The sequence below is a fragment of the Salvelinus fontinalis genome, chromosome 21 (assembly GCF_029448725.1).
Source record: "Salvelinus fontinalis isolate EN_2023a chromosome 21, ASM2944872v1, whole genome shotgun sequence".
Taxonomy (NCBI): domain Eukaryota; kingdom Metazoa; phylum Chordata; class Actinopteri; order Salmoniformes; family Salmonidae; genus Salvelinus; species Salvelinus fontinalis.
Genome location: NC_074685.1, coordinates 34,197,857 through 34,216,883, shown reverse-complemented (window position 1 = coordinate 34,216,883; position 19,027 = coordinate 34,197,857). Strand labels below are relative to the sequence as shown.

Genomic DNA, 19,027 nt, shown 5'->3' with positions numbered 1-19,027 from the left:
CATCAACAAAGATGGGTGATTTCATCAACACCCTTCTCTCTACTGAACTCCTCTGGCTCGTCACGTCTTTGCTTCTGAAATCGTTTATGGAAACTAAATGCAAATATGTGGAGCTGATGGGATTCAATCAATCAAATGTATTTATAAAGCCCTTTTTACATCAGCTGATGTCACCAAGTGCTATACAGAAACCCAGCCTAAAGACTAGAGTGTGGGGGTGTGAAGAGACTGCCACAGGATCTCTGTCTGTGTTGTATATATTCTATAATCCCAAAATGAAGACAAGAAGATGATGCAATCAATTCTGGACCAAATGACTTAGTCTGTATGTAGCCCCACCAGACAGACTTTTAAACATTCAATCTTTTAACAGAGTTAGACTAGGTGTTGTGTCAAGACACCGAAGAGAACTAGTACATGGCTTACAGTCCTGACTTTAGCCAGTTTCTCCTGTCTACCATATAAGGGCATTCAGAGACCTCTCACTTTCTTCTGAATTTCGGAACTGCTGTGTGTTTCTGACAGTTTTTAAACCGCGGCCATTTAAGGAACTTTAATAAGCACAAACACTAGAAACATCGGAGTTAAATTACTGTTGTGTTTGTATGGTAGAAAGTGGAGAAAGAAAGTACGTGGCGTATTCATGCTAGCTGAACTGTACTGAGCAACCCCCTCACACCGTCCTAGATGCCATACTGGTTCTCTGTTAACCAAGTTGTCATGAGAGAAAGAGACAGAGAGAGAGAGAGCAGTGGGGGAACAGGGGTGGAGGAGAGAGAGAGGGAGGAGAGAGTGTGTATATGTGAATTTGTGTGTATTTGTGTGTATATGTGAGAAAAAGAAATGGAGAGAGAAAGAGCGATAGAAAAAGAGAGCGAAATGAAGGCAGAGAGATGAATCAACCACAGAGTGGGAGCAACACACGCACGCACGCACGCACGCACGCACTCTATTAGCATTACTGTCTGGCCAGGGTCCAATGCTCTGAGCCTGGGTAATATACAACCTGGCCTGGCCGTAGCGTATGTGTGGATGTGTGTGTGTGGCTGATGAAGCTTCTACTAAGACCAACGGCCCGTATCCTATTAAAGCGAGCATTAATAACAACAGACAAGGAGAGAGTGTAGGCCGTGTGCGGTCAAACACACACACACACACACTGCTACAGATACCACCACACATAGGCCTACACATCTTCTCACACACACACTGCTACAGATACCACCACACATAGGCCTACACATCTTCTCACACACACACACACACACACACACACACACACACACACACACACTGCTACAGATACCACCACACATAGGCCTACACATCTTCTCACACACACAAAGGGAGAGGAGAGGGGAAGATGATACCTGGACTAACTTTTAACTAACGGACGGACGCTTCAACTGGGTATCCGGTATAAGAGTGTTCGATAGGAGGCTGTACATATGTGTGCAGGTGTGCGTGTGGTTTGGTTTTACTAGCCTTGTTAGGACCAGGAGGCTATTTTAGGCTTAGGGATTAGGGTTAGAATTAAGGTTAAGGGTTAGAATTAAGGTTAAGGGTTAGGTTAAGGGTTAGAATTAAGGTTAAGGGTTAGGTTAAGGGTTAGGTTAAGGGTTAGAATTTAGGTTACGGGTTAGGTTAAGGGTTAGGTTAAGGGTTAGGTTAAGGTTAAGGGTTAGGTTAAGGGTTAGGTTAAGGGTTAGGGTTAGGTTAAGGGTTAGGTTAAGGGTTAGGTTAAGGGTTAGAATTAAGGTTACGGGTTAGGTTAAGGGTTAGGGTTAGGTTAAGGGTTAGAATTAAGGTTAAGGGTTAGGTTAAGGGTTAGAATTAAGGTTAAGGGTTAGGTTAAGGGTTAGAATTAAGGTTAAGGGTTAGGTTAAGGGTTAGAATTAAGGTTAAGGGTTAGGTTAAGGGTTAGAATTAAGGTTAAGGGTTAGGTTAAGGGTAGGCCTAGGGGAAATAGGATTTTGATTGGGAATAAATGTGTTGGGCCCCACAAGGATAGTAAAACATATGTGTGTGTGTGTGTTTTATGGACGTGTGTGCAGGGGCGGGGGGGGGGGGGGGGGGGGGGGGGGGGGGGGGTCGGGTTGGTTCTTGTGGGGACATAAAATCCCCCAAACTCCCCACAAGGGTAGTAAAAGGACAAAGGCTATTTTAAACTTAGTGGTTAGGTTTAGGATTAGTGGTTAATGTTATGGTAAGGGTTAGGGGTTAGGGAAAATAGGATTTTTAATGGAAATTAATTTTAGGTGCCCATAAGGATAGAAGTACATAACGTGTGTGTGTGTGTGTGTGTGTGTGTGTGTGTGTGTGTGTGTGTGTGTGTGTGTGTGTGTGTGTGTGTGTGTGTGCGTGTGTGTGTGTGTGTGAATGTTTGATGAGGGTGTGACACGCCTGGCTGGGTTTGAACAAAGTGAAAAGATTGGTAATTAGAGTGAGTGCTCAACAGAAGGTAGGCAACACACACACACACACACACACACAGGTAGGTAATGAGAACGAGGGCTTTAGATGTGACCTACAGTTAATGTTACACTCCCATAACCTGCAAAATGGAGGCCAGGCAAGCATCAGAAAAACACAAAGGGTTCCTTAGTCATACCCTCACAATGATATGTAAGCCAGCAACAGCATTGTATTATTGCAGACACATTATACAGTACTCCAAAATGGCTGCATGATTGACACACAGGACCTCCCGAGTGGCGCAGTGGTCTAAGGCACTGCATCGCAGTGCTAGCTATGCCACTAGAGATTCTGGGTTCGAGTCCAGGCTCTGTCGCGGCCCACCTATGGGGCGGCACACAATTGGCCCAGCGTCGTCTGGGTTAGGGGAGGGTTTGGCCGGCAGGGATGTCCTTGTCCCATCGCGCACTAGCGACTCCTGTGGCGGGCCGGGCGCAATGCACGCTGACCAGGTCGCCAGGTGTACGGTGTTTCCTCCGACACATTGGTGCGGCTGGCTTCCGGGTTAAGTAGGCATTGTGTCAAGAAGCAGTGCGGCTTGGTTGGGTTGTGTTTTGTAGGACAAAACACACGGCTCTCAACCTTCGCCTCTCCCGTGTCCGTACGGGAGTTGCAGCGATGAGACAAGACTGTAACTACCAATTGGATAACACGAAATTGGGGAGAAAAAGGGGTAAAAGAATTAAGAAAAAAATTGACACACAGAAACATCATGCTCCTGACTAGAGAAACGCTCAATGGGTGTAACTTTTGTTGACAATTTTGATACTTTTTGGAAACAAAACACTTTTTATAAGGAGGATGGGATCTACCCAAATAATGTGGGTTCCTGGATCATTTCACAGCATTATAAGGCTACGTTAAGACAATGACTTATCAATGACCCAAGCCAAGCTCAGTTAATCCCTACCATTGTGTTGCTGAGTCATCATAAGGCTTAGCAAATTTACATTATACAAGGGAAATTGGTAGACACAATGTAAGTATCCTAATTTATGTCCCTCTGACTGCCCTGAATGCCTCTGCTGATGCTACAGCTATATATGCAGCAATCATGTGTCTATGAACCAGAGTTATACTGTTAGCACTGAGGCGGTGTGCCCTACTAGGAAGTCCACTGTGTGCAGCTCACCCTGCACTAACATAAATAACATGAACATGTCTACTTCTGCTAAGCTTCCCAGTAAATCAATGAAAACAAGCAAGCATCCCAGAAAAGTGCTACAAATAGCCCACAGTAAAATATGTAGCTCAATAAACAAGGTTCATGAAATGAATAACTTGCTTGTTATTAACAGATGCCATTTATATTCTGACTATCTCTGAAACTCACTTAGATAATACCTTTCATGATACAGTGGTAGCAATACATGGTTATAAAATTTACAGAAAATACAGAAATGCCAATGGTGGAAGTGTTGCTGTTTAAATTCAGTACCACATTCCTGTAAAGATGAGAGATGATCTCATGTTAAATACTGTTGAAGTCATATGGCTACAGGTTCATCTGCCTCACCTAAAGCCTATTCTGGTGGGAAGCTGCTATAGTCACCAAGTGCTAATAGTCAATATCTCGATAACATGTGTGAAATGCTTGATAATGTATATGTGACATCAACAGAGGTATATTTTCTGGGTGATTTAAATATTGACTGGCTTTCATAAGCTGCCAACTCAAGAAAAAGCTTATGAGTCAACCTACCAGGGTAGTGACAAACAGTATAGTGTATAGAGTATATATATATATATATATATATATATATATATATATATATATATATATATATATATATAGTGTAGTGGTCATTTAGCCCAAACAACTACCTCTTTACCTACTGTATTTATTTATTAATTTATTTTGCTCCTTTGCACCCCATTATTTCTGTCTCTACTTTGCACTTTCTTCCAATGCAAACCAACCATTCCAGTGTTTTTTTTAGTTTTTATTTTACTTGCTGTGTTGTACTCACTTCGCCTCCATGGCCTTTTTATATTTTTATTTATTTATACATATATCTGTTTGCCTTCACCCCCCTTATCTCACCTCACTTGCTCACATTGTATATACTGTAGACTTATTTTTTTCACTGTATTATTGACTATATGTTTGTTTTTACTCCATGTGTAACTATGTGTTGTTGTATGTGTCGAACTGCTTTGCTTTATCTTGGCCAGGTCGCAATTGTAAATGAGAACGTGTTCTCAATTTGCCTACCTGGTTAAATAAAGGTTAAATAAATAAAAATAAATAAATAAATAAAATACAATAACTTTTGTAATGATTCCTATGCTGTTGATGTAAAGAATATTTGTTGGTCCGTTATGTGTAATGAGGAGCAAATAGATGTTGCACTTGACACATTTACGAAATTTCTTATCTCAGTTACTAATAAGCATGCACCCATTAAGAAAATGACTGTAAAAACTGTTAAATCCCTGTGGATTGATGAGAAATTGAAAAATTGTAGGGTTGAGAGGGATGAGGCAAAAGGAATGGCAAATAAATCTGGCTGCACAACCGACTGGCAAACACACTGTACATTGAGAAATAATGTGACTAAACCGAACAAAAAGAAGAAGAAACTACACTATGAAAGAAAGATAAATAACAAAGAATGATAGTAAAATGCTTTGGAGCACCTTCAATAACATTTTGGGAAAAAAGGCAAACTCTGCTCCATCGTTCATTAAATCAGATGGCTCATTCATTACAAAACCGGAGGATATTGCCAAATACTTTAACGATTAAAAAATTGGCAAGATTCGAAGATTTAGGCATGACATGCCATCAACAAACACTCTCACTACACATCCAAGTATATCTGACCAAATTCTGAAAGACAAGAATTGTAATTTTGAATTCTGTAAAGTGAGTGTGGAAGAGGTGAAAAATGTTTTGTCGTCTATCAACAATGACAAGCCACCAGGGTCTGACAACTTGGATGGAAAGTTACTGAGGATAATAGTGGACAATATTGCCACTCCTATTTTCCAAATCTTAAATTTAAGCCTACTAGAACGTGTGTGCCCTCAAGCTTGAAGGGAAGCAAAAGTCATTCCGCTACCTAAGAATAGTAAAGTCCCCTTTACTGGCTCAAATAGCCGACCAATCAGCCTGTTACAAACCCTTAGTAAACTTTTGGGGAAAATTGTGTTTGGCCAGATACAATGCTATTTTACAGTAAACAAATTAACAACAGACTTTCAGCATGTTCATAGGGAAGGACATTCAGAAGCACAGCACTTACACAAATAACTGATGATTGGCTGAGAGAAATTTATGATAAAAAGGAAGCTGTTTTGTTACGACTTCAGTGCGGCTTTTGACATTATCAATCATAGTCTGCTGTTGGAAGAACGTATGCTTTATGGCTTTACACCCCCTGCTACAATGTGGATAAAGAGTTACCTGTCTAACAGAACACAGAGGGTGTTCTTCAATGGAAGCCTCTCACATAATAGGTAGAATCAGGAATTCCCCAGAGCAGCTCTAGGCCCCTTACAATTTTCAATCTTTACTAACGACATGCCACTTGGCTTTCAGTAAAGCCAGTGTGTTTATGTATGTGGATAACTCAACACTATACACGTCAGCTACTACAGCAACTGAAATGACTGCAACACTTAACAAAGAGCTGCAGTTAGTTTCAGAATGGATGGCAAGGAATAAATTAGTCCTAAATATTTCAAAAACTAAAAGCATTGTATTTGGGACATCAACTAAATCTTGTAATAAATAATGTGGAAATTGATCAAGTTGAGCTGACTAAACTGCTTGGAGTAACCCTGGATTGTAAACTGTCATGGTCAAAACATATTGATACAACAGTAGCTAAGATGGGGTGAAGTCTGTCCATAATAAAGCGCTGCTCTGCATTCTTACCAGCACTATCAACAGGGCAGGTCCTCCAGGCTCTAGTTTTGTCACACCTGGACTACTGTTTAGTCGTGTGGTCAGGTGCCACAAAGTGGGACTGAGGAAAATTGGCTCAGAACAGGGCAGCACGGCTGGCCCTTGGATATACACAGAGCAGACATTAATAATATGCATGTCAATCTCTGCTGGCTCAAAGTAGAGGCGAGATTGACTTCATCCATATTTGTGAGTGGTATTGACATATTGAAAGCACTGAGCTGTCTGTTTAAATGACTAGCACACAGCTCCGACACCCATGCATACCCCACAAGACTAGCACACAGCTCAGACACCCATGCATACCCCACAAGACATGCCACCAGAGGTCTCTTCACAGTCCCCAAGTCCAGAACAGACAATGGGAGGTGCACAGTACTACATAGAGCCATGACTACATGAAACTCTATTTCACATTAAGTAGCTGATGCAAGTGTAGAATCAGATTTACAAAACATAAAAATACACATTATGGAGCAGCGGGGACTGTGAAGCAACACAAACATAGGCACAGACACATGCATACACACACATGATAACATTCACACTGTACACATGGATTTTGTGTTGTAGATATGTGGTAGCAGCTAAATGGGGATTCATAATAAATAAATAATACATTTTTTTAAACACTCTGGCGTGAAGTTTCCCCTAGACATAAAAAAGGACGTCAATTTGGGTGGCGCATGCGGTGGTAAAACAGTTTCAGGATGTTGCCAATGCCATCTTACTGAAAACGAGGCATTTTGGAGATGAGACATGTGGTAAGCCAGTAAGCTGGTTGTGACGTAAAAGACAGGCGTACTTCAGTAATAATACCATTTATTTTATCTTCTCCAAAATAGTTCCCAGGAATAGCAGTTGTCAGAGTAGAATGTATTTTTTTTATTTTTTTTTACATAGTCTCTCCTGATGACAAACCTATTAAAGCTTCTGTTATATACTTTTTTCCCATTCTAACCCATTTTGCTTCAGGAAATGAGAGCCTAAAAGAAAGACATTTGTGGGGGGGGGAATATATGGAGAAATAGAGGGTCTGATTAACAAATAGCTATATTTGTGGCACTTGGTAGGACAATGACGTGCTTTGACTAAGAGGAGAGGGTGTATTTTCGCAGTGTTAAGCCACAAATGTATGTTACTCACATACAAAACACTCATGGGGTAGTGTAAATAGGGAACCAATGACTATTGAGTAAGTACACCGTTATATGAAACCTAGTTACGAAAGGGCAGTCCTGCATCATATCATAAGAAATTCACACACACCAATCCACCCTCCCACAAACACATGCACACCCCACTCGTGTCTCCGTAACTAGCGCTGTCATTGATGACTTGACTATACAATCAAAATTACTTACTTTTGGTTGACTATGCAATAAAAAAAAATCTTGCCCATAAAAAAATCTATATAGTGATGGCTCCACTAGAGAGCGGCTCTGTAATAAAACCTAACGAGTGAGACTTAGAACCAGACAAGCTGAATGGAATAGTCATTCATTGGCTGGGAAGCCATGTTCAATGGTCTGGAATCCCTGTGTTTACCCTGCTATAAATAGCCTCTTGGTGGGGATGACATGGCATCCTGTGACAGCTTCTCTCTCTCCCTCTCCTCCCCCTCTGGCCTGGCTGCAGCAGTGGAGCTCCTGCTGCTGCTGCTGATGGAGTCCACAGCCTTATCGAAAGAGGGGAGGGATGGCAAGAGGGAGGGGGAGAGGGAGAAGAAAGGCGGCAATCAATAGTATGACTCATTGTTTCTGCGCTGGCTGCTTCCTAACATTATTCATAATACAAACCTAATTATTCGGCCTTGATAATCACACACAGCAGAGCTCTCTGTTCATCCAGACTCCTCATACATAATGCCAGTCATTCTGTCTGAGAGGAAGGAAAAGGGCCATTTCATAGAGCAGGAAGGCATTTCTATGTATTGAAATAGGCCTGGGTTAACTGTACTTGGGTGTGTTAGGTGAAGCGGGGTGTAGAGGGAACTGGAGCGGAGAGGCGCCAGGTTCCCTTGAGCCCAAGATACAAATGAACACACACCCCTCAGGGCTGAAACAGGCAGTGTTCTCCTATGGGACAGCTGCTCCCCACTGTCTATAGAGTGATTACCTTCAAAAGGGGAAATCTGCAGTTGCTACATTCATTTTTCGATTGATAGATTCATGATATGTACCCATTGGTTCTTGAAGAATATAACTTACAAATGCCTATCATTTTGATATCATGGATGGTCAGCCCTTGCACACATAGCTCTGTCTGTGAATTTGAGAGTGGTTAGATTTGTCCTGCCCCATCTTTACAGAAACATTGGTGGGGAGAACGCATTGACTATTATTGACTCAACTGCGGATTGCCCCATTAAACTCCCAGAGGAACCAGGCCCCTGATCAATGTTCCCTCAAATGTTTGGGAGCACTGAGTAAATTTCAGGTCTGCTGAGCGCAAATTCTGTGCAACTTCCAGCGCATGTTCACTGTGAACACTGGGGCTGTACCCGCTTTAAGTTACAGTTTTAACAGTGGCCAAGTAGGCTACTGTGGCTATTTGATCATAATGTAGGCCTACTTGAGTGACCTATCATAGAAAACAATGGAGAAAATGCATCCCATAACATTTTAACATGGAACTAGCTGTTCTATCATTCAGCCTACGGTAGCAGCCAACGTGTGGTGTTCAATATAGACCAACATCCACCTTTCCTTCAGACAAGGAGGTGACTAAAAATGTTTTTGTGTTTGATGCAAGAAACCACTTTACAAAATAAAATGCATTATTATTCCCATATCATTATTACAGAGAATCACACAAATTATACTACCCTCTCTGCCTATTGGCTACTTAACTTATTCAAGCCTGTTTCAAAATACTGCCCCTTTAAGACAAAGAAATACTCTTTACCTGACTCGCTTCTCAAAGATGTCTAGAGATGTATACGTTTTGTGCTCTTGTAGGAACAATCACTCCCCCATCGCTGACTACAAATGATCTATAACTGGGATAATAACTCACTAACTAGCAAAGGATATTAACAAAACGTGCACAAGTGGCTTTATGCAGCTCTTTCTTTGATCTCAAAACAATCACATCTACTCATGACCACTGCTGTAAACACAGTCCAGTTGAAAGTAAACAGCACAGATCCATATATGGCAATGTTCCACTTGCATATAGGCCTACTGCAGCTCTGATTGGTCTGTGAAGAGTATGGGCTGAGTAGTACATGTCAATGCAATAGAATCCTACTCCGATGCGTTCTGCCTACAACAAAATCTCTTGCATAGTTCGTTTTGTTTCGGTATGTTTTATTGAAAGTTTCTAATATTTCGTTGATTCGAGGGAAACGTTAACTAACAGGGAAAACTCTAGAAAGTTGAGTGAAGCTGTGCGGCAGTCTCCGGGCTACAGCGCCCAGCTTAGAGGGAACATTGCCCCTGACACACAGCTACTGTGTACCCTGCACACACACACAACACTAACTGGATACAAATAGGCTAATACACACACAGTCCCTCCTAAGAACGGTAACAGACATACGCTGATGCACGCACACAAATCTAACAACCCAATATTGTGTAAGAAGTAGGTGGGGTAGAAAGGTGGGTCCCCACTGTCTATGCAGAAAACGCTCAGTGTGTCCCTGTGTGATCTAGTGGTGTATTTGGTCATATGGTGAGAGATCTGGTCCTGCTGTGATGTGTGTGCATCATAGAGATAGATAGAGGACTTTAGTGCCCAAAAGCCTGCTTCAGAATGGGCAGCGCCGTTGATGATTTTCAACATTTTGAAGTAGTCAACTGGATGGGACTTCCTACGGGTTCAGGAAGGACCACATAATTCCATCTAGGTCATCAGGAGGGTTCAGTTAATGAATTATACTTTTGAGCAAACCTTCCATAACTGCAGGTGGCAGTAAATCATCAACCATGGCTTTATACCTGTTCAAACAACACACTCCAGGTGGCAGTATGCACCCTTTCAGTTTGTTTACCAACTCATAGAAGTAGTGGAAGAAGAAAATGTACTACTTCAAATTGGAGATGGCCTCAATGGCGATGCCCAAGCAGACGCCATAATGGGACAGATACAATGTTGCGTCCTCTAACTATCTCTATGGTGTACATTCAGTTCCTCATTGAAAGCAGTGACCACACCAAAAGATAAATAACACATTGTCATGGCTTTTTTGGAGAAATGCACTGTTTATGCAACAGAGACTAAGGATAAAGCAGTTAAGCTGCCCTGATATAAAAAAACTATTACTGCACAGGCATGCAAATACAATAAGCCTCTAACAGAATATCTTGTTATAGCTGACCATGAGTGTTATCAAAGTTGCTTTAGTATGAAGATATGTAGAAACTGCTTCGCCAATGGAAATCTTAAGGTTAATTGCCTAACATCAGTTCTCTGATATTATGAGTGAGATATATCATATGCGGGGGATTCGCTAAGGATCGCCTACTCTCGGAATTAGCCATCAAAAGCGTCTGTCAGAGACAGACAGGTAGAGTGGCAAATTAGGGGAGACCCTCACCTTCCTTTAAAAGAGCCACTCTCCCGCCCTCTGGTTATTCTCAAGCATGGTTCACTTCCTCACGCTCTTGCGAGCAGAGGAATGAGGTGAGATATATCACTCATAATATCAGAGAACCAAGGTTATGCAAATATCTCAGATGTGGGGACACGGCCAACTCCCATAATGCAAAACATGCTCTCCAAAGCCAGGGTGGTCCCAACATCAACAACCCCAGGGGGTCGAGGAAAAACGTCTAAAGGAACAATCTGTTTACGTCGCGATCACACCGACAGCGTCATTGCATTTTGGTCCACCAGAAGTCTATTCATTTCAAATGGAGTGCTGTGTTTGCCTTCCAGCACTGCGTTGCAGAGGTAGTTGCAGTGCGTTCTGTGTGGTGCATATGTTGGATTTATCGAAAGTATGCGTCAAACTGAATGCGTAGATGACTGGACAGAAATGGTAGCAGAAGGTGAATGTTGGAACTTTGTTGCGCACATATCCAGATGATGCTGCGTGACATTTTGCGCATTGACGCTGTCGGTGTGATCAAGGCGTTAGTCATTCCACTTCTCCAAGAAAAACGCAACAACTGTTAAACAGAGAGAGTGCATAAGTGGCTGGCAGTCCTTTCCAGGAGTCGCAGGCCTGTCTCTTTCCTCTCATCGAGGTGGCTCGAAGATGAGGGGAAGGCCCTATTCCCTTGCTCCGTGTAGACAGAAGAGGGAAGGGTAGGCCACATAGGAGAGAAAGAATACATCATCACCACATTTTTCCTGGATGTGTCAGCTCTTCCACCCCAAACGGCGTGGTCACCGTTTTTGGGATGCGGTCTCCTAGGGCCCTCACAGGGTCGTCGATTCTACCAGGCTGCAGCAAGTCAGTCTGGATAGCTGCGGGAAGCGGACTCTCTCAGAACAGTCACTGACTCACCCAATGATAAAGACAGGGATATGGGCGATACTCTCCGCTAGTGCCAATAAGATAGTCTATAGGCCTATACTACTGTTGAGGAGAGTTCTGATAACTAAAGACAGATGAGTTTTTTATTTGTCTTTTCTCCTTTGTGTTTTTCCCGCGACTGTATTTTGGTATATTGCGATAGGCCTAGGACTATTTCAGATGTGTATCACTGACACTCCGCACCTCAACAATCAGCTAGGCCAGGGACAGGCAAAAATCTGAACTCATCATCAGGGGCCACAGTGGCTCCCATTTTTAGTTTTCACATACAAACTGTATATGTCCGAACTCAGAATAAAATATGCTGCACAAAACTAACATGGTAGAACGTGTATTTTGATTGGCGATCACGTAAATTGATTTGATAAGTGTCCATGTAAAAAAGATGATTAGGGAAATTGTTCTTCTTGCAAAGCATGTAAACACGACATGGGTGAAAACGCCATCAAATTAAAGCTGACAGTCTGCACTTTAACCTCATAGTTATTGTATCATTTTACATCCAAAGTGTTGGAGTACAGAGCCAAAACAACTGTGTCACTGTCCCAACACTTTTGGAGTTCACTGTATTTCAAATACATGTGAGAGAAATACTGCCCATCTCTGTTGATATACACTGAGTGTACAAAACATTAGGAACATCTTCCTAATATTGAGTTACATCCCCTTTTGCCCTTAGAACAGCCTAAATTCGTCAGGGCATGGACTCTAGGTGTCGAAAGCGTTCCACAAGGATGCTGGCCCTTTGAAATGCTTCCCAAAGTTGTGTCAAGTTGGCTGGATGTCCTTTGGATGGTCGACCATTCTTGACAGACACGGGAAACTGTTGAGCGTGAAAAACCCAGCAGCGTGGCAGTTCTTGACACACTCAAACCGGGGCGCCTGGCACCTACTACCATACCCCGTAAAAAGGCACTTAAATCTTTTGTCTTGCTCATTCACCCTCTGAATGGTACACATACACAATCCATGTCTCAACTGTCTCAAGGCTTAAAAATCCTTCGTTAACCTGTCTCCTCCCCTTCATCTACACTGATTGAAGTGGATTTAACAGGTGACATTAATAAGGGATCATAGCTTTCACCTGGATTCACCCGGTTGGTCTTTGTCACGGTAAGAGCAGGTGTTCCTAATGTTTTGTACACTCAGTTTTCTTTTTCCTTCTTAATTTTTAGCTAACCCTAACCCTTTTCCTATCAGGTGGTGTGAAAGGAAGGCACCGAAAACCGTTAAAGACTCCAGCCATAGAATTTTCTCTCTGTTTCCCCACGGCAAGTGGTATCGGTGCATCAAGTCTGACACCAACAGGCTCCTGAACAGCTTCTATTCCCAAGACATAATACTGCTAAATAGCTAACAAAATGGCTATACGGACTATCTGAGGTGACCCTAGTATTTTATTTTTGCAGTCTCTATGCACAATCACAGGACTCTACACACTCACGCACACCGACACTCCAATACACTTGATTTACTCACACACACATAACATGTACACACATTTATACTGACACTACACACATGCGCACACACACACTCACATACAATACATTACCAAAAGTATGTGGACACTTGCTCGTCAAACATCTCATTCCAAAATGATGGGCACCTTTGCTGCTATAACAGCCTTCACTCTTCTGGGGAGGCTTTCCACTAGATGTTGGAACATTGCTGCGGGGACTTGCTTCCATTCAGCCACAAGAGCATTAGTGAGGTCGGCCACTGATGTTGGGCGATTAGGCCTGGCTCGCAGTCAGTGTTCCAATTCATCCCAAAGGTGTTCGATGGGGTTGAGGTCAGGGCTCTGTGCAGACCAGTCAAGTTCTTCCACACCGAACTCAACAAACCATTTCTGTATGGACTTCGCTTTGTGTACGAGGGTATTGTCATGTTGAAACAGGAAAGGGCCTTCCCCAAACAAAGTTGGAAGCACAGAATCGTCTAGAATGTCATTGTATGCCATAGCGTTAAGATTTCCCTTCACTGGAACTAAGGGGTCTGAACCATGAAAAACAGCCCCAGACTATATTCATCTTCCACCAAACTTTACAGTTGGCACTATGCATTGGGGGGGGTAGCGTTCTCCTGGCATCCGCCAAACCCAGATTTGTCCGTCGGACTGCCAGATGGTGGAGCGTGATTCATCACTCCAGAGAACACTTGCTCCAGAGTCCAATGGCGGCAAGCTTTACACCAGTCCAGCCGACGCTTGGCATTGCGCATGGTGATCTTATTATGCTGACGTTGCTTCCAGAGGCAGTTTGGAACTCGGTTGTGAGTGTTGCAACCGAGGACAGACGAACGCTACGCGCTTCAGCACTCGGCGGTCCCGTTCTGTGAGCTTGTGTGGCCTCCACTTCGCAGTTGAGCCACTGTTGCTACTAGACGTTTCCACTTCACAATAACAGTTGACCTGCGCAGCTCTAGCAGGGCAGAAATTTGACGAACTGACTTGTTGAAAAGGTGGCATCCTATGATGATGCCACGTTGAAAGTCACTGAGCTCTTCAGTAAGGCCATTATACTGCCAATGATTGTCTATGGAGATTGCATGGCTGTGTATCCCTTGCACATTGTAAATATGGTATTGAAACTGACCCTATATATAGTATGCTTACTTACTTCTCATGTTCTTATTTGTATTTATTGTGTTATTGTTCTACCTTGTTATTTATAGTACTACATTGATATTGATTACTGCATTGTTAGGTTTAGAGCTTGCAAGAAACACATTTATCTGTAGGCCTACTTGTGCATGTGACATTAAAACTTAACTTTAACCTAATTCACCTAACCTGCTGTGTAAATTATCTTAAACCTGCTACAAAAAGTCAATTCTGACAAAAGCTGTATCTCTGCTAGCCATGACCCCTATAACTCTGATTAAGGGTAAAAATTGCTCAGAAAATCGGCGTAGGCTTACTTCGATTATGACCGTACGCTAATTATGATAAACAGAGTAACGTGTTTACATGACTAATGTCATAACCGGCCTACTGCCACAATCAGTTTAATATCGAATTATTATTTCAAAGTTTAAATCATGCTATCTGGTGTAGTAATTAAATGTTTTCTGTAGACAGGAGCAATTATATAATTTGAGTTTTCAATTCAATGTACTTTTAAGTAGCCTAATGGACGCGCCTCCTACACTTTTCGCTATTGTTTCAAGTCAAATGTCAGCACCCACCCACCCAGCCAGTGAAGGTAACAATGTAAACCGGTTTCCTAGCAACATCTGTCGCTACCTGGCCATTTTTCATCCTCACCATTCCATGCCTTACTGTTCGAGCGGCTGTACTCAACCAAACACCAAATCAAGATTATAAGAACACTCACCTGCAATATGATAAAAATGTGTTACTGCAATTCTCCCAACGCGCTGTTGGATTTCCTGGAATTTGTCAAAATACACGCAACACGGTCTATTGGCTATGAAATTGCTTTACTATAACCAATGACACCTACATCAAATGACAGGCTACCCCAGCAAATTTGCAAATAATTCTGCATCTATCCACGTCTTTTCCTCCAATAGCGGCAGTGCTGTCAATTCATCGAGTGTCCTGTCGGTTCACTGTCTTGCCTGATCACGACTCGCATCGAAAATAGGAACACTGTTACATATCCCCAAGACCTATCTGCATCATGTTCGGTTGACATAGCCTATTTGTCCGGGCAATTCTAGTCTGAATGCGGCGAATAAAGCCAGGTTACCTAGCTACATTCTTCAACGGACATCGCGATGCTTTCATGACATTCCACTTATTTGGATGTGCACCTGCTGTTTCCCCTTTGAGAATAAAGCTGACAGCGAATGTTCATTCTGTCTCTCTGTGCTTTTCAGTGACAGCTAAAACATCGGACTCGAAACATTCTCCTTCTGGAAAATTACGTAACAAATTACCAGTTGTGGTCGTAGGCTACAGGTTATGTTCCTTGTCCATCCACATCATATGCCACTGACTTCATATCTGTCCTGTAGGCTAGACAGAAAGCGCCCCATAGTGGCTATATACTGTAATCGCAGACCTGGACTGTGCCTCTACTTCGTACAGTGTGCAATTATGTATAATGTATAATCAAAGATTATGGATATACTGACAAAATACATGTCTCTCCGCCCTAACAATGGGAGTCGTTGTCCACAAAGCGACACAGTGGGATGTCTAGCTCCCGCCTATCCGTTCTCTGGTGGATACATCTCATTATTTAAAAATGAGATGGAAGGTTGTTGACGTCAAGCGCCTGTATTCAATGGAGTGCGATGCTATGCTACTAGCCTCATGCCATGAATAGGCTTTGCATAGCCATTTCGAGAAAACTCCGGTATAAAGTGTTTTTATCAAAGTTGCCGGGATGTCACTTTTCCTACTTATATCAGTACACTCGTAACAACTTAAGCATTACGAAACTTCTAAATAAGTCAATAATTTTTTGTTGTTGACCAAATTAGACTCTCATTGACCTCCATACAAAAACTCCTTGCTTGGTGGGCCCCAAAAAATAAACACCTGCTGGAGGTAGACAGATTTTCCGCCGATTTGGGCCTCCATCTTCCTCTCTGAAAGAAACCCTGGATTGACCATTGAGAGGCTTTAAGGCCAGCGGTAGGACATATTGGCACTCCACAGTAGGATCAGTCCGCCATAGGAATGAATGGAATTCGTGCTTCTACACCTGCATTGCTTGCTGTTTGGGGTTTTAGGCTGGGATTCTGTACAGCACTTTGAGGTATCAGCTGATGTAAGAAGGACTTTATAAATACATTTGATTTGATTTCTACATTATTTCAATGAAATGTTTCAAGGACAAATTTATAACAATTGTTGTTGTTGTTGTAGTGGGGACATCAACATTAATAACTTCTAAAAACTATACTAACTAGTTTCGGGAAAATGTTTTTAATATTTTTATATTTGTATGTTTAGCTCACATAATATAATTGAAAAGTATGCATCAATGTGTCTGTAATAGAGTAAACGTAGCAGAAAGGAATGTAGACACTAATAAAAAACATTTATATATCTTCCACCGGTGAGGGAGGCTTGGTGGCTACAACACAACACCACCTATCAGTCATCTAGACTAAGAGTGAAATGCCTACTTACGGCCCTTCCCAACAATGTAGAGAGAAAACAAAGTATAAATAATATAAACATTTAAGAATAAGACTAGGAATACATACAAAATGAGTAACAATAATTTCGCTATATACACGGGGTACCAGTACCTAGTCGATGTGCAGGTGTAACAGTATAGCTTCCTTCCCTCTCCTCGCCCCTACCTGGGCTCGAACCAGGGACCCTCTGCACACATCATCATCTGACACCCACGATGCATCGTTACCCATCGCGCCACAAAAGCCACGGCCCTTGCAGAGCAAGGGGAACAACTACTTCAGGTCTCAGAGCGAGTGACATTACCGATTGAAATGCTATAAGCGCGCACCACCGCTAACTAGCTAGCCATTTCACATCGGTTACACAGGGGTACGAGGTAATTGAGGTAGATATGCATATACAGTGCATTTGGAAAGTATTCAGACTCCTCCCATTTTTCCCACATTTTGTTACATTCAGCCTTATTCTAAAATGTATAACATTATACACTACATGACCAAAAGTATGTGGACACTTGCTCATCGAACATCTCATTACAAAATTATGGGCATTAATATGGAGTTGGTCCCCCTTTTGCTGCTATAATAGCCTCCATTGATCATCCTTGAGATGTTTCTACAACTTGATTGGAGTCCATCTGTGGTAAATTCAATTGATTGGACATAATTTGGAAAGGCACACACCTGTCTATATAAGGTCCCACAGTTGACAGTGCATGTCAGAGAAAATACCAAGCCATGAGGTCGCAGGAATTGCCCGTAGAGCTCCGAGACAGGATTGTGTCGAGGCACAGATCTAGGGAAGGGTACCAAAAAATATCTTCAGCATTTAAGGTCCCCAAGAACACAGTGGCCTTCATCATTCTTCAATGGAAGAAGTTTGGAACCACCAAGACTCTTCCTAGAGCTGGCCACACGGCCAAACTGAGCAATCGGGGGAGAAGGGCCTTGGTCAGGGAGGTGACCAAGAACCCGATGGTCACTCTGACAGAGCTCCAGAGTTCTTCTGTGGAGATGGGAGAACATTCCAGAAGGACAACCATCTCTGCAGCACTCCACCAATCAGGCCTTTATGGTAGTGGCCACCCAGCTAGCAATGAGGAATCGGCCCAAAAGCGGCCCCCTTCCGGGGAGCTGGAACTGATTGAATCGGCCTGGAATCGGGTGTCAGACTCGACACGGAAATCAAAATGAATGACTGCCCAGAATTAGCCCGGGTACATCGGGCCGTTTCCGTCTACCGTAATTCAACCGACTTTGCCTGAATTTTACCAGAAACTCCCCAGAAGCGGCCCGGTGCAAATTTTTATAAATGTATACAAAATTACCAGATTTAGACATTTTAAATATTACTATTACACATCCAAATTATACCCATCCACAAAAAAATAATTTGTGTCGGAGGAAACACCGTACACTGGTGACCATGTCAGCGTGCATGCACCTGGCCTGCCACAGGAGTCGCGATGGGACAAGGACATCCCGGCTGGGCCAAACCCTCCACTAACTCGGACGACGCTCATGGGTCTCTCCCTCCACTAACCCATGTGCGTCGCCTCATGGGTCTCCAGGTCGCGGTCGGCCTGGGTCTCGAACCAGCATCTGAAGCGACCCAGTTTGCACTGTAATGCAGTGTCTTAGACCGCTACGCCACTCGGGAGGCTCCATCCAGTTTTTAATGCTTATCAATTGCCTTGCACAAAGTATTAAAATACTAAAATTAAAATACTACTTAAACAGGACTCTTAAAGAATGTAATTTAAATGTTAATAGTATTTTTTGATCACAGAAACAATGAGGAAATATGGAAAAATAATGTTAATTATATAAAGCAGCCCGTTCAGTCATCTGCCAGAGTAGCCACAATCGGCCAGAGCCCTAAGTAATACATTTGGGCCAGATAACTCACACCGGAATTGGCCTAAGGGCAATCCCCGCATCCTAGCCATAAGTAATAGTGCCGAAGGCGGCCCAGACTCGAGCCACATGACGTCGGCCGAGTCTGACTTTCAGCAGGAATCGGCCCAGAT

The 19,027-nt window shown here is 42.7% G+C and overlaps 1 protein-coding gene across 6 annotated transcripts in view; it reads right to left on the bottom strand.

Annotated features, from left to right (window-relative positions):
• The window catches only part of LOC129818749 (membrane-associated phosphatidylinositol transfer protein 2-like), a 67,517-nt gene extending 51,674 nt beyond the window's left edge, over positions 1-15,843 (bottom strand). For 4 of the 6 annotated variants that reach the window (XM_055874945.1, XM_055874949.1, XM_055874948.1 and 1 more), the window contains exon 1: positions 15,215-15,843. The gene's annotated coding sequence lies outside the window, so the exon portion shown is untranslated. The remainder of the gene's footprint in view (positions 1-15,214) is intronic. The other 2 variants (XM_055874951.1, XM_055874952.1) reach the window with 1 other exon arrangement.
• Positions 15,844-19,027: the final 3,184 nt, after the last annotated feature.